Source organism: Rhinopithecus roxellana, chromosome 5, assembly GCF_007565055.1.
Source record: "Rhinopithecus roxellana isolate Shanxi Qingling chromosome 5, ASM756505v1, whole genome shotgun sequence".
In the NCBI taxonomy this organism is placed as follows: Eukaryota; Metazoa; Chordata; class Mammalia; order Primates; family Cercopithecidae; genus Rhinopithecus; species Rhinopithecus roxellana.
In genome coordinates this window covers 85,409,034-85,422,331 of record NC_044553.1, presented here as the reverse complement: position 1 = coordinate 85,422,331, position 13,298 = coordinate 85,409,034, and the positions used below count along the sequence as shown (strand labels likewise).

Below are 13,298 nucleotides of genomic sequence, written 5' to 3'. Positions count from 1 at the left end.
AATCCAGCCACAAGAGTCTGGGATGGTCCTGGACAATCCACATGTCGGGAGTTAGGACTTAGGGCTTTTTGCCTGAATGTGTGCACACTTGTGAATCTGAGAGGAGATATAATTTTAGAATCCAGTTACATCCTCATTCAGCTTCAAATTACATTCTCACCTTCACCCTGTAGTGGGTACATCTGTTCTCAAGGGCGGTCAGAACCTCATGGAAGGCAGACAATGTAGGACATCTGTTTCAGCATTTTGAAAGCAGAGAACAACCGCACATGCAGAAAAACAAAATGTGTGCTAAATCTTTCTATGTACAATTCTACCTCTCCAATATTTATTCATCTCATTTTATTATTTTGGTTGAGGCCCTTCCTATGAACATCAGTAGTCGGCTACAAGCTAATACAAATCTTACTTTATAATGCCCTTTGCCATGTACTTAAAAAAAAAATCAAATAGAGACAGGTCTTGCTATGTTGACCAGGCTGGTCTCAAACTCTTGGCCAACCCTCCCACCTCAGTCTCCCAAAGTGCTAGGATTACAGGCATGAGCCACTGTGCCTGGCCAGCCATGTACACATTTTTAATACTATCCCTAAGACTTGACTATTTAATGGAGATTCCAATATTTTCTGTTTTAATATGAAAGTGCTAAAGCTTCCCTGAAAACCCCCTGGATATAGCACCATCTGCATATGCCCAAGGACAGCACTCAGGCCCAGCATGGCCCTCTGGGACAGGCCAGCCGCTCAGAAATTGAGAACAGTATGTGGCTAGGGGTGGGAGCTGGCACTCCCCCGTGGATGACCAGGCAGGATGGACCACAGGTGCTGGCCTGTGCTGATGCCCATGTCCACCTTCCTCCCTCCCCTCTCACCCCCAGGCTCTCTGAGTAGAAGCCACTTGGGCCCTTGCTCAAGCTGACAACCTATGAGGCAGCCAGGCAGCCGAGGAGAAGTGAAAGGGCAGGAATGGGGGACCTGAAACTCACTGTATGGTGTGGTTTCGGGGGGTGCCTCCCCTGGGTCTCCCCTCGGGGCCTCGGTACTGAGAGCGTCACAGTGGGCTGCTGTACTCAGCCTTGCCTCCCCCTCCCCAGCTCCTTCACAAACGGGACTCTCCAACCCTCCCCGACCTGTCCATCTTTCCCGCTTCTCCCAGCCTGCCGGACGGCGGGCAGGGGTCACCTTGGCACATACCTATCACCTTGAGGAAAAGGCTTTAACGGGGCATATCTGAACCCTCTGGGACTCCCTCTCCACCAGCACCACAAGGACCATGCGCCTGGGGAGTTCAATCCCACCTGTGGAGACTTCCCCTACTCTAGGCCCTCAGCCACATCCACGGCACAAGTCAGAACTAAAACAGAAACAGAAACCAAAGACCACATCCTGCCGGCACAGCCTGAGGGTTACTGCAGCCAGCTCTGGAAGCCCACTGCCTGCTGGGGTGCAGCCCTGGTACATGAAGCCCCAGCACTCAGAACAGGCTCCTTTTGGGGGCAGCGTCCCACCAGACACCTCCTGCTTCCTGATGGGCAGGCTTTTTCCCCAGAAAAAACTTAGTTGCAGGGAGGAAGAGATGATGGTGCTGCAGGGGTCGCACCTCTTCCTCCAAGTGCATAAGCTGTCCCTAGGCCTCACTGACACTCCCTATCCCCCAAGAGTAGGTCCCAGGGGACAGAGGACATGAGGCTCCTTTGAGGACTGCAGGACCTGAACCAGAGGTTCTTGGAGCATATGAATGAATGATGAGCCTTTATAGGAACTAACATATAGATGGAACTTAGATCCTCTCTCATGATTTTCTCAGGCTCCTGTGGGGCAGGGAGGGCAGAAATGGTCACCTCTATTTTAGAAATGAAAACACAGAGGGTTCAGGACAGTAAGAGATTTGGCCAAATCCAAATATTTGATTCAAATCCCAGTCCTCAGCCTCCAGAATCACCCTGTCCCCATACGATGTGCCTTCAAACGGCTTCCCACCCAGATCTCATCCTTAAGGCACATGTCTGCACGCAAGGGTCTTCAAGTCAGTGTAATCTACTTAGTCCATTCCAAATAAGCTGCTTATTTTGCAAACTTATAGCTGAGTTTGTCCATGCAGCTTCTCGTAAATATGCCTGAGATGCTGCTGGGAGCATGAAGAAGCAGAGATCACTGGCCTGTTTCAAGCCCTGTCATCTCTCCTGCCCTCCTCTGCAGCCACCATTCTGACTCCTTCTTCCAGACCCTGCTCCCCCCTCACTCCTTTGCGATGCCATCCCACAGCCTCCAGGTCATTCCATCACTGATGTTCCCAGGGGGATCTGACGTTCCTTCAACTGAAACATGTCGTCCCATCTTAAAATTATTTCTTTGTGTCTATTTCCCCCACCACACCATGAATTCCTTGAGATCATAAAATTTCTGCTGGATGGATGGAAAGGCAAGGTAAAGAAGGGCCCAGCTACATTAAATTCTTGGGCAACTGAAACATCTGGTGTTACTAATCAAACATAGCAATGTCTTGTGTTTTTCTCTAATTTCTGGGCCACCATCACAGATGGGTTGTCTCCCACAAAGCGCCATACATATCGGTTTACTACAGGCAAGGCTGTCTCTGCAGGTGAAGGAAGCAAGGAGGGTGCTCACTCTCCTTTCTCCCATCTCCAGGAGTCATTGCACCACCAGAGAATGAAGAGAGGCAGAGTGGGCAGCCTGGGTTTGCACAATACAGAAGACATATCCAACATCACGCAAGGAAGACTGGGGCAGGAACAGACCAGTCCCAGGCATCAGGGGAGATACTGCAGGCTCCTACATGGGCAAGGGGCCAAGCGCAGGTTCAGGTCAGAGAATAACAACTCCTGTTCTGTTATTTCTACAATGTGCTGGCACTCTCAAAACCCACATCAGTTTTCATGCACGTAGGATTCACTTCCCAAAGAGGCTACTGGCAGGAAATTCCCTTTGCATCATTTTCTCTCCTTTCCTATAACTATTTAAGGTAAGCTGGGCTTGCAGGATTGAGTCTCTGCTTCTCTGACTGGAACCTAAAAACCAGATCTCTCTCCCCGGCCCCTTGGCCTGGAACCTAACACTGGAGACAGAAAGTATGCAGGCAAACACTACCTCTGTTTTCTTACCCCCACTCTCCTTTTCCTTAACCCTCCCCAAATCTCTCTGTAAAGCGAAAAAAGTGTTTTTCCTTCTGCTCTCACACTCAAAGCAGAACACTTCTGTGACCAGATATGGGGTGGGCATGGAGGGGGTCCCCCACCCCAAACAGTTCTCCAGCAGACACCAACTAGGTCTCCCACAGTTCATTTAAACTCTGATGCTATCTATCCCGAGATAGCAGTGGATCCCACATTTTGAGGGCTCAGTCCAACAAGATTGCCCCCACTTCAGATGCCAGTCACAAACAGTAGATCATCACCTACACTTCTGACCAAATGGCTACAAACCAGGGTTCCCATGACCCCCTCCGTGAGTTCTATTAATTTGCTAGGATGGCTCACAGAACCCGGGGAAACACTTACCTTTACTGATTTATTATAAAGGGTGCAGATGAACAGTCAGATGCAGAGATGGATAGGGTGACGTATTGGCAGTCACCCACCAGCACCGCCACATGTTCAGCCACCCAGAAACCTATCACATCTTGTTCAAGAGTTTTTATGTAGCTTGATCTCTATCCTCCCACACCTTTCTTGGAGGTTGGATGGTGGGGTCAAATGTTCTAATCCTCAATCCTCTAAGCATTTGGACTGGCTCCATCCTGAGGCTGTATAGCCCCTCCACCACCCCACCACTTCCCCAGTAAGTTCATTAGCACAAACTCGGGTGTTATGAATAACAAAAGGCATTCCTTTCACTCAGGAAATGTCAAGGGTTTTAGGAGCTCTATGACCAGGACCTGGGGCAAAGACCGAATACATTTCTTATTACACCACACTCTGACCCCGGTGCCCACAAAGTAGAGACGATGCCTAAAGGCCCACTGGGGAACCCTCTGGTTACTCAAAGCCCCCAGTTCTTCCCACGTGACTCAGAACAGCCACTTTTACTTATCCTAGAGTGAGAAAAGCCCTGAGCACAAATGGATCTGGTAACTTCCTACACCAAGGAGGGGCCAAGCTCAACTACAAAAGCAATCAGTATTCCCGATCGCCTGAGGGGAAAGCCTGCGTCTGTCCAGCTCCCCAGGGAAGCAAGGAGAGGCCCAGGCCGTGGGGGCCTGCCTGGCATGGGGAAGGTGTGTGGAGATGGGAGCCAGGCCCCAACCCCACCGGGCCCTGTCCTTCCCCTCTGTGCCCCTTGCTCTGAGCTTGGAAGCTGCATTGCCTGCCTGACATCTCTTCTGTCTCACTTGGAGACCACCTGTCTTGTCCCTCTCCTCTCCTCCTTCCTCCTCCCTATCTAGCCCACTCTATCTCACATGCCCCTCTCAAAATCCCCTTCTGAGCAAACTCTGAACACCCAACTCCACCACCTTGGAGGGTGGTCTCTGGTCCCATGTCCCTTTCCTCCCATTCCCACCTCCAGCACTCAGTAGCTGCTGCTCACTGCCTGAAAGGCTGGACAGCTGCTGGGCTCTCTAATTAGCTGCCTGGCCACCGTCCCAGAGCGAGGCATGTGTTACTGTAAAGAGCTGCCTCACCTTGCTTTCATCAATAATCCCCTATGTAGATCCCATCAGGCAGTGGCTGAGAGGCCCTAGAATACTCTGCACGTAAGACCAGGAAGCCCTCTCCTGTCAGCCAGAAAAAAGAGGCAGTGGCCTCACAGACTCACTGGCAAAGTGACCAGGATTTTATCTGGGTTCTCCCCATTACTGCCCATGTCCTGAGGGTGTCCTGGAGGTTACTCCACCACACTGCACCTTCAGAGGCGACGGGGACCCTGCCCCTTTGTTGCCTCACCAGGGATGCAGAACAAAGCCCAGCAGGGCTTTCAGAAGACAAGCCTGGACTGCTCCCATGGTGTGACACTAGGACTCTGCTTTTCACAGCCTGTACAGCCAAGCCACCCAGAGATTTCTAAACAACTAAGGAACTTAGTCCAAGAAGTCCTGTGGTAACTGGTTTGTTTATTCAAGGTGTTGTATTCCAGCAGTCAACAAATATTTATAGAGACCCAGTGAAGGCCAGGTACAGTACTATGTGTGAACAAGACAATGGTCCTGCCCCCTTGGAGCTCACAGGCAGGTGGGAGATCAACAATAACTAAGCAGTCCCAAACATACTATAATTTCTAATATTATGCCATGAAGATGGGGAAGGCCAGGTGGGGGAAAGAAAGAAACCAGATGCTGGAGGGTGAGTCTTAAATGTTAAGGAGGTAGCATTTGGGCATAGGTCAGAAAGATGAGAAGAAGCCATGCAAAGAGCTTTGGGAAAAGCATTCCAGGCAGAGAGGACAGTTAGTGAAAAGACCCTGAAGTAGGAGAAAGTTAGACCAAGTTTGAGAAACAGCAAGTCCAGAGTAGCTGGTGTTAGGCACAGTTTCTCTTCAAAGGTTTCAGTACCTGGTTCTTTGTTCTATTCTGAAAGTAATCTTACCCATCCATCTATCAGCCCTCCCCATCTCTGTTGCACCCAAACACACCCAAGCATGTCCCATCACCTATGTACTCGTCTTTCCCGTCAAGTGCCCACTCTTGCCTCCTTTGATGATGTCAACAGTAGCCTATCGGAATTAGTTTAGATTGTGCGGTCCAAACCCAGCCAACACGGGGAGGACACAGGAACAGGGTCTGCGTTAGGGATAAAAACCCCTGCTCTCCTTTGTTTGGTGTGCTCTTGTGATCGTAACTGACAAAGGCAGCACCCTTCTGCAGAAGTAAATTGCCTTGCTGAGAAAACTTTTTGCCTGAGTGCTGGTTTCACTTTGCTACACCGAGCTTTATTTCCAACACTGGGTGTCAGTGTGCTTTGGATGCTGTCAATACCCTGCCTGTTGGGGTGAGTATCAGGCCCCAGCCTGGCCAATCACAGCACCACATTCCCCTGGTTCTGTGATTGGTTCAGGGATGGATACATGCTCCAGTCAGAGCCAGTCCTGAGATTCTTGTTGGAATGGCCACAAAGACCACAAAAGAGGCATCTTTTTTTTTTGGACTTGGAACTATAAGGATGTCAGTCTGAAACTGACAAGGTAAGGCCAGGGACAGTGGCTCACATGTGTAATAAACTTATTTATTTATTAAAAATAAATCTTTTTTTTTTTTTTTTAATTGAAGGATGAGAATTGTTCTGGGGAATCTGTTACAGTTGCTGTCTGCTCTCCATCTGAACCAATCGGGACCATTCCTTTCCTTAAGTAGCAGCCCACAGGAAAGGCCAGCATGCACTCAGCTGGACACTGACCCCAGCCACACCAGGCACCTCCACCATAAGCCTTAAGCCCAACAACCCCTGCCCTTCGCTCAGCCCCTTGCTGGACAGCTCCATATACTGAGAAAGCACCCAGTCTTGCTAATGCTCAAAATATGGCTTCAAACAGCACTTAGGCAAGAGTAATTAAAGGGAATGTTATCTCAGTCAGTCTCTCATTAGCCACGTAATTAGACTGCTGAAAATAATTAACATTCCTTTTGACAAAGGATAAGAGGACCCATTACATTCATTAGGACAGCCTCAAACCAGCCTGAGAAAGGCAAGAAGAGAATTTAGAAATGAGACCCAAAGAGGTTATGCAGCTTTCTCAAGGTCACAGTGCTAGTAAGGGCAGGGCTAGGATTTGAAGCCACACAGTGTGCCTATGGGTTCTGTGCTCTATCAGAGAAGCAGCTATGGGGGCTACAAGGTTTCAGCCAGCAAATCTAGGCACAGGAAGGGCCCTAAATTGGTGGTTATTGAATTTGGAGCACCCAGGCCAGTCGGCCCTGCCCCTGCCCACCATGCTTATACTCTGGACACTAGGGTTGAGAGGTAGGGGATGCCTAGACCAGTTCTTGCCAGTGCCCAGCAGGTACATCCCACCCTCCTGTCCACAGCCAGTGGTGGCTGGCTCTGGTGCACAGAATCAGCGTTCACAGAAAGGTGACCTGAAGACCTCAAGATCCAACAGAGGAACACAGAACAAAGGCTCATCCAACATTTGACAAGAACCAAGGCTACAGAAAAAGCACCAAATTTAAACACAGAAGTGGCCAGATGCAGTGACTCATGCCTGTAATCCCAGTGCTTTGAGAGACTGAGGCAGGAAGACTGCTTGAAACCAGGAGTTTGAGACCAGTCTGGGCAACATAGTGAGACTTTGTCTCTACATAAAAATTTTAAAATTAAATAAAGCAAATGGGGCAAAATGTGAATCACAGGTGAATCTGGGTAGAGAGTATATGAGTGTTTTGTACTGTTCTGGCAACTTTTCTGTACGTTTGAAATTATTTCTAAATAAAAAGTTGGAGGCAAAAACATCAGGGACCCTCTTGTTAGGACAGGGGGTGGGGCCCAGAAACAGACATGGAGGCAAATCCAGGGAGAACCACACTGGTCATCAGAGGTCTCCACTGGGCACAAAAATTCCAGCTCTGGGGTTTCTGCCTGCCAAATCCCTCTTGGAAACATTTCCTCTTCCAATTTGGCCCTCCTTTTTCTTGCTTCTCCACTGAGTTACTCCCTCCTCCTCCCAGGATCAGCAATCTTGCAGAAGGCATCCATCCTAATGCCAGAAGACAGGGTTAAACTTTGGAGTCTATTCGTATATGTAGTTAATATCTCCTGGAGATGTTTTCACACCCGTTTTGTCCACAGCCCATAATAATGAGTCAGGTTACATTTGTTAAACCACAGCCTTCTAGATTTTTTTTTTTTTTTTGAGATGGAGTTTCACTCTTGTTGCCCAGGCTGGAGTGCAACGGCACAGTCTTGGCTCACGTAACCTCCGCCTCCCGGGTTCAAGCGATTCTCCTGCCTCAGCCTCCTGAGTAGCTGGGATTACAGGTGCCTGCCACCATGCCCAGCTAATTTTTGTATTTTTAGTAGAGATGGGGTTTCACTGTGTGTTGGCCAGGCTGGTCTTGAATTCCTGACCTCAGGTGATCCACTCACCCCGGCCTCCCAAAGTGCTGGGATTACAGGCGTGAGCCAACATGCCCGGCCAGCCTTCTGGATTTTATATTTTATTTCCCCCCAAGTTCTGTGCTATTCCGAGTCACACTGCCTGACTTAGGCCTTCAGGCCATGTTCCTCCCTTCTGAGCTCTCACGCAGGCTTTCTAGGGTAGATGCCCCATTTCAACACCTCAGCACCATCACAACCACCTAATTCCAAAGGAAAGCCCTCAGACACAGGCACAGCCTCCTCCTCAGGTTCACTGTCACAGCTGTGTGTGGCCATGTTAGATAATGCACAGCCAGACAGCTGAAAGAGTCTTTACCCACTGTAGTCCCAGCTATTCAGGACTCTGAGGTGGGAGGATTACTTGAGGCCAGGAGGGCAAGGCTGCAGTGAGCCGAGTTGGTGCCACTGCACTCCAGCCTGGGTGACAGAGTGTGACCCTGTCTCTTAATATTATTTTTAAAAAGTTTGTATCTATTTATTTTGAGACCAGGTTATGAGACTGGCTAATTTTTTTATTTTTGGTAGAAACAGGGTTTTGTCATGTTGCCCAGGCTGATCTCAAGTTCCTGGGCTCAAGTGATCCACCCACCTAGGCCTCCCAAAGTGCTGGGATTACAGGTGTGAGCCACTGCTCCCGGCCTTTTTTTTTTTTTTTTTTTTTTTTTTTGAGACAGGGTCTGGCTCTGTCACCCATGCTGCATTGCAGTGGCACGATCTCTGCTCACTGCAGCCTCTGCTACCCAGGTTCAAGTGATCCTCTCACCTCAGCCTCCCAAGTAGCCGGGACCACAGGCACACTCCATTATACCCGGCTAGTTTTTTGTATTTTTGGTAGAGACGAAATTTTGCCATGTTGCCCAGGCTGGTCTCAAACTCCTGAGCTCAAGCAGTTTGCTCACCTCAGCCTCCCAAAGTGTTGGGATTACAGATGTGAGCCACGTGGCCGGCAGAGATCCTGTCTCAAAAAAAAGAGAGACCCACTTAGGACTAAAGGGACCCAAACAAACCATGCTATTGTACACATTCACTAGCTTATTAATTTGGGAATCTTTACATGCACATTTTATGTCCAGACCACTGAATGCAATGTAGGCTGGGGTATGAATGCTGAAGCACAACAGCAGGGCTGGTTGTTTTTTAAAACACTGGCAATATAAGAGCTTGGAAATTCTACAGTAACATCCAACATCAGAAAACTAATAATAACTTACATTCTTACAGTGCTTTTTACTTAAGCGAGACATTTCAAATTCATCTCAGCATTCATGCATTCAACTCACACATTCATTAAACATTTACTCAATATCTATTTTGTGCCACCAGGTACATTCAAAGACCACAAAGTCAAAGACCCCAGCCCAGGGCCAAAAGAAGCTGACATTCTATATGGTACTGGATTACCCATCTGCACACTACACACATGCTTAGGGCACCTGCCACCATGGGGCACCAAGAAAATTATTTTAAAGAAGAAAAAATGAGAGAGAATAAAAAAGAAGTCATTTGGCTTCAGCACACATATAAATTATCTATGTTTTATATTATAATTTAGAACTATATTAATTTATTTTTAATTGCTTATGGGACCCTAATATCATCAGTGTTGAGGGCCTCTAACTCAGTCCAAACAGTAAATCAGGGATTACAATCCTAAATGCTAACAATCCTAAATGCTAACAAGGGTCAAGCAGCTACCACAAATTAGTGAAGGCTATTAAGAAACACAATACACCAGTCCGGCCAACATGGCGAAACCCCATCTCTATTGGACACTGGGGTTGAGAGCCAGGCATGGTAGCGTGCACCTGCAACCCCAGCTACTCGCGAGGCTGAGGCAGGACAATCGCTTGAAGCAGGGAGGCAGAGGTTGCAGCAAGCTGAGATCGTGCCACTGCACTCCAGCCTGGGCAACAGAGTGAGACCCTGTCCAAAAAAAAAGAAAGAAAAGAAAAGAAACATGACAAAAATTAGTGAAGCCTATTAAGCCAAGACTGACAGGACTCGGTGAGTGATTTATTGGGAGGGAGATTGAGAGGGAGGAGTCGAGGATGACACTCAGACTTTTTTTTTTCTTTTTTTTGAGACAGGGTCTCATACACTGTCACCCAGACTGTGAGTGCAGTGGCAGAATCTCAGCTCACTGCAAACTCTATCTCCTGGGTTCAAGCGATTATCCTGCCTCAGCGTCCTGAGTAGCTAAGATTATGGGCATGCACCACCACACTCATAATCTTAGCCCCCACCAGGGGGCTAATTTTTTGTATTTTTAGTAGAAATGGGGTTCACTATATTGACCAGGCTGGTCTCGAACTCATGACCTCAAGTGATCTGCCCGCCTCGGCCTCCCAAAGTGCTGGGATTACAGGTGTAAGCAACTGTGCCCGGCCTAACATTCAGACTTCTGACTTGCACAATGGCACCCAAGAGAAGAGCTACAGGAAGAGGCACAAATCTGGGGACCCACAATGGGCTGCCTTTTAGGTGCTCTAAGTCTGAGGTGCTGCAGGACATGTGGGAACAGTCAGTTTGGGACCCCAGCTGGATGAAGCACTGCAGAGGAGAAGCACACTGTGGAGAAGGTACATGGGGTGACATCTGGGGCTGGTGGAGGACGAGGTGCTTTGATGGGGCCAGAGAGGCAGGAGGACACCCAGGGAAGCGGAAGCAGGAGAGTGCTGGAGGCCGTGATCCAACTGCAGATGTAAGCTGCCCAGGGACAGAGAAAGCTAAGCAGCACACTGAAGACCATGTGAGATGGAGGAGTGTAGGTCAGCACAGTGGCTCACGCTTGTACTCTCAGCCCTTCGGCAGGCTGAGGTGAGAGGATGGCTTGAGCTCAGGAGTTTGAGACCAGCCTGGGTAACATAGCAAGATCCCATCTCTACAAAAAATTTAAAAGGTAGCCAGGCATGGTGGTGCAGGCCTGTGGTCCAAGCAATTTGGGAGGCTGAGGTGGGAGGATCCTTGAGCCCAGGAGGTCGTGGCTGCAGTGAGCTGTGATTATGCCACTGCACTCCATCCTGGGCAACAGAGTGAGACCCTGTCTAGAATTTTTTTTTTTTTTAAGAAGAAAGAAAAATGCTTCCTTTAGGCCAGGTGTGGTGGCACACACCTGTAATCCCAGCACTTTGGGAGGCTGAGGTGGATCACTTGAGCTCAGGAGTTCAAAATCAGCCTGAGTAATATAGTGAGACCCCATCGCTACAGAAAGAAAAGATGGAGGAGAACTGTGAGGGGAGCTAACTAAGAGAGTGTGTGCGATGACTCTTGAGAAATTAGTTTGTGAAGAAAAAGAGAGAGAAAAGCTGCTGGAAGAGAAGCAGAGGTGAGACAGGTGTCCTCCCTCTCCCTCCCTCCTTTCTTCCTATTCTCTTCCCTTCCCCTTTTCTCTTTCTTTCTTTCTTTCTTTCTTTCTTTCTTTTTCTTTCCTTCTTTCTTTTTGTTTTTTGTTGTTGTTGTCGTCTTTTTTTTTTTTTTTTTTGAGCCAGAGTTTCATTCTTGTTGCCCAGACTAGAGTGCAATGGCACAGTCTCGGCTCACTGCAACCTCAGCCTCCCAGGTTCAAGCGATTCTCCTGCTTCAGCCTCCCAAGTAGCTAGGAGTACATGTGCCCGCCACCACGCCTGGCTAATTTTTGTATTTTTAGTAGAGATGGAGTTTCACCATGTTGGCCAGGCTGGTCTCAAACTCCTGACTTCAGGTGATCCACCTGCCTTGGCCTCCCAAAGTGCTGGGATTACAGGCGTGAGCCACCGTGCCTTTCTTTCTTTCTCTCTATCTCTCTCTTTCAAGATAAGAGAGACCTAAGGATGTTTAAATAGTAAGGAGAAATCACAGCGAGGGAGACCTCGTGGATAGGGTATATGCTGTGGGCACACACAAATGCCCTGGATTGTCTGGGGTCGTGGGAGGGCAGCACAGTGGGCATCCGTCCCGAGGTTAGGCCAGAAGCATGTGTCATGGTCATCCCTTTTACAGAGAGGAGACCCAGGCACGTGGAGTTAAGTGTAACCTACCTAAGGTCATACAAATACTGAGACACGATAGCCCAGGCCGAGAACGCAGGTATCCCAGTTCTGGGCCCTCCTTCCAGTGCCGGGATGAGAAAGAGCTAAAGGGCAGCTCTGTCAGCACCATGGTAGGTGGGGAATGCCACAGGTACTTACAAGTGGACACCTGGAATGCAATTCTCACACGGCCAACAAAAGAACTCTCCCACATGACTTTGGAACGTTCTACTGGACATCACAGAGGTAAAACGTCCATTTATAATTATCTATATCAAGATTCGAACTCCCTTTCTAAAATAAACACAGCGGGGTTTTGCACGGTTTTAACACATGCTGAGTTGTCTAGGAACACCATTAGCATGCAAAATGGAGGGGATACTGTACTCTGTGTTCTTTGGAGCTTTACCAGGAATGGCTCAGCATTTTGGAAAGTCATGTCAACCCCAGCAGCACCTCTCCTGGTATTTGAGTCACTCATACAATACACCTGTATCTTGTGGGTGTTTGTGGATGTTACATTCTTGGTGAGTCTATGCAAAGGTTCAAGCATCTGACTGCATCCTTCTGCCTTCTGTATGGTTGTGCCCAAGCAAGCACATATTAAAATACATAATGATGTATTGCTGGGGCTCAGAAACCAATACCTCCAGGTCTCTCTGACCTTCTCCCCACTACCCATCAACTCTCCCAAAGGAGGATGAAGTTCTCTGAAGTTCCTTTATCTGCCTAAGATGCAGATTCACCAAAGAGAACAATTGTTTTTTCTTCTCCTCTGTAAGACCAAGAATGTAACCACATCTGAAAACCACACCTGAACAGACCCTTTACAAGTTAATGTCTGTTGCCGATCCATTCGTTCCTCCCTCGTAATCTTTTATTACCCATCAACAGAATTCCTCATTGCCCCTCTGCCATACCTGGTTTGCCAAGACGTTCTGTAAGCTTCTGAGCCACGATGGAGGGTGGGCAATCACTCTGTGGTTCTCCCTGTACACACGTTAGTAGAGTTTATATGCTTTTTCTCCAATTAATCTGAGTTTTGTGAGTTGATTTTTCAGCAAACCTTCAGAAGGCAAAGGGGACACTTTGCTTTGACCCCTACAGTATTATAACTAACTTTCTGTTATTTCTTTCTCCTTTAGAGTATGGTTGAGGCATTATACTGACTCTTAAAAACTTATATTTACAAATATTTACTAAATAAAAGACAAGGCTACCATTTCAGATAATGTGCCCTAAAAGCA

General features: G+C 48.2%; 1 protein-coding gene across 5 annotated transcripts in view; it reads right to left on the bottom strand.

The window, feature by feature from the left end:
- Nucleotides 1-13,298, bottom strand: part of TMEM229B (transmembrane protein 229B) — a 47,761-nt gene that overhangs the window by 16,958 nt on the left and 17,505 nt on the right. Inside the window, exons 1-2 of one of the 5 annotated variants that reach the window (XM_030930972.1) lie at nucleotides 1,194-1,323; nucleotides 161-233 (exon numbers count right to left, since the gene is read on the bottom strand). The exons of 2 other annotated variants lie outside the window; for them this stretch is intronic. The gene's annotated coding sequence lies outside the window, so the exon portion shown is untranslated. Of the gene's footprint in view, nucleotides 1-160; nucleotides 234-1,193; nucleotides 1,388-13,298 lie in introns of those variants that run through there. 2 more of the 5 variants (XM_030930973.1, XM_030930974.1) reach the window with 2 other exon arrangements.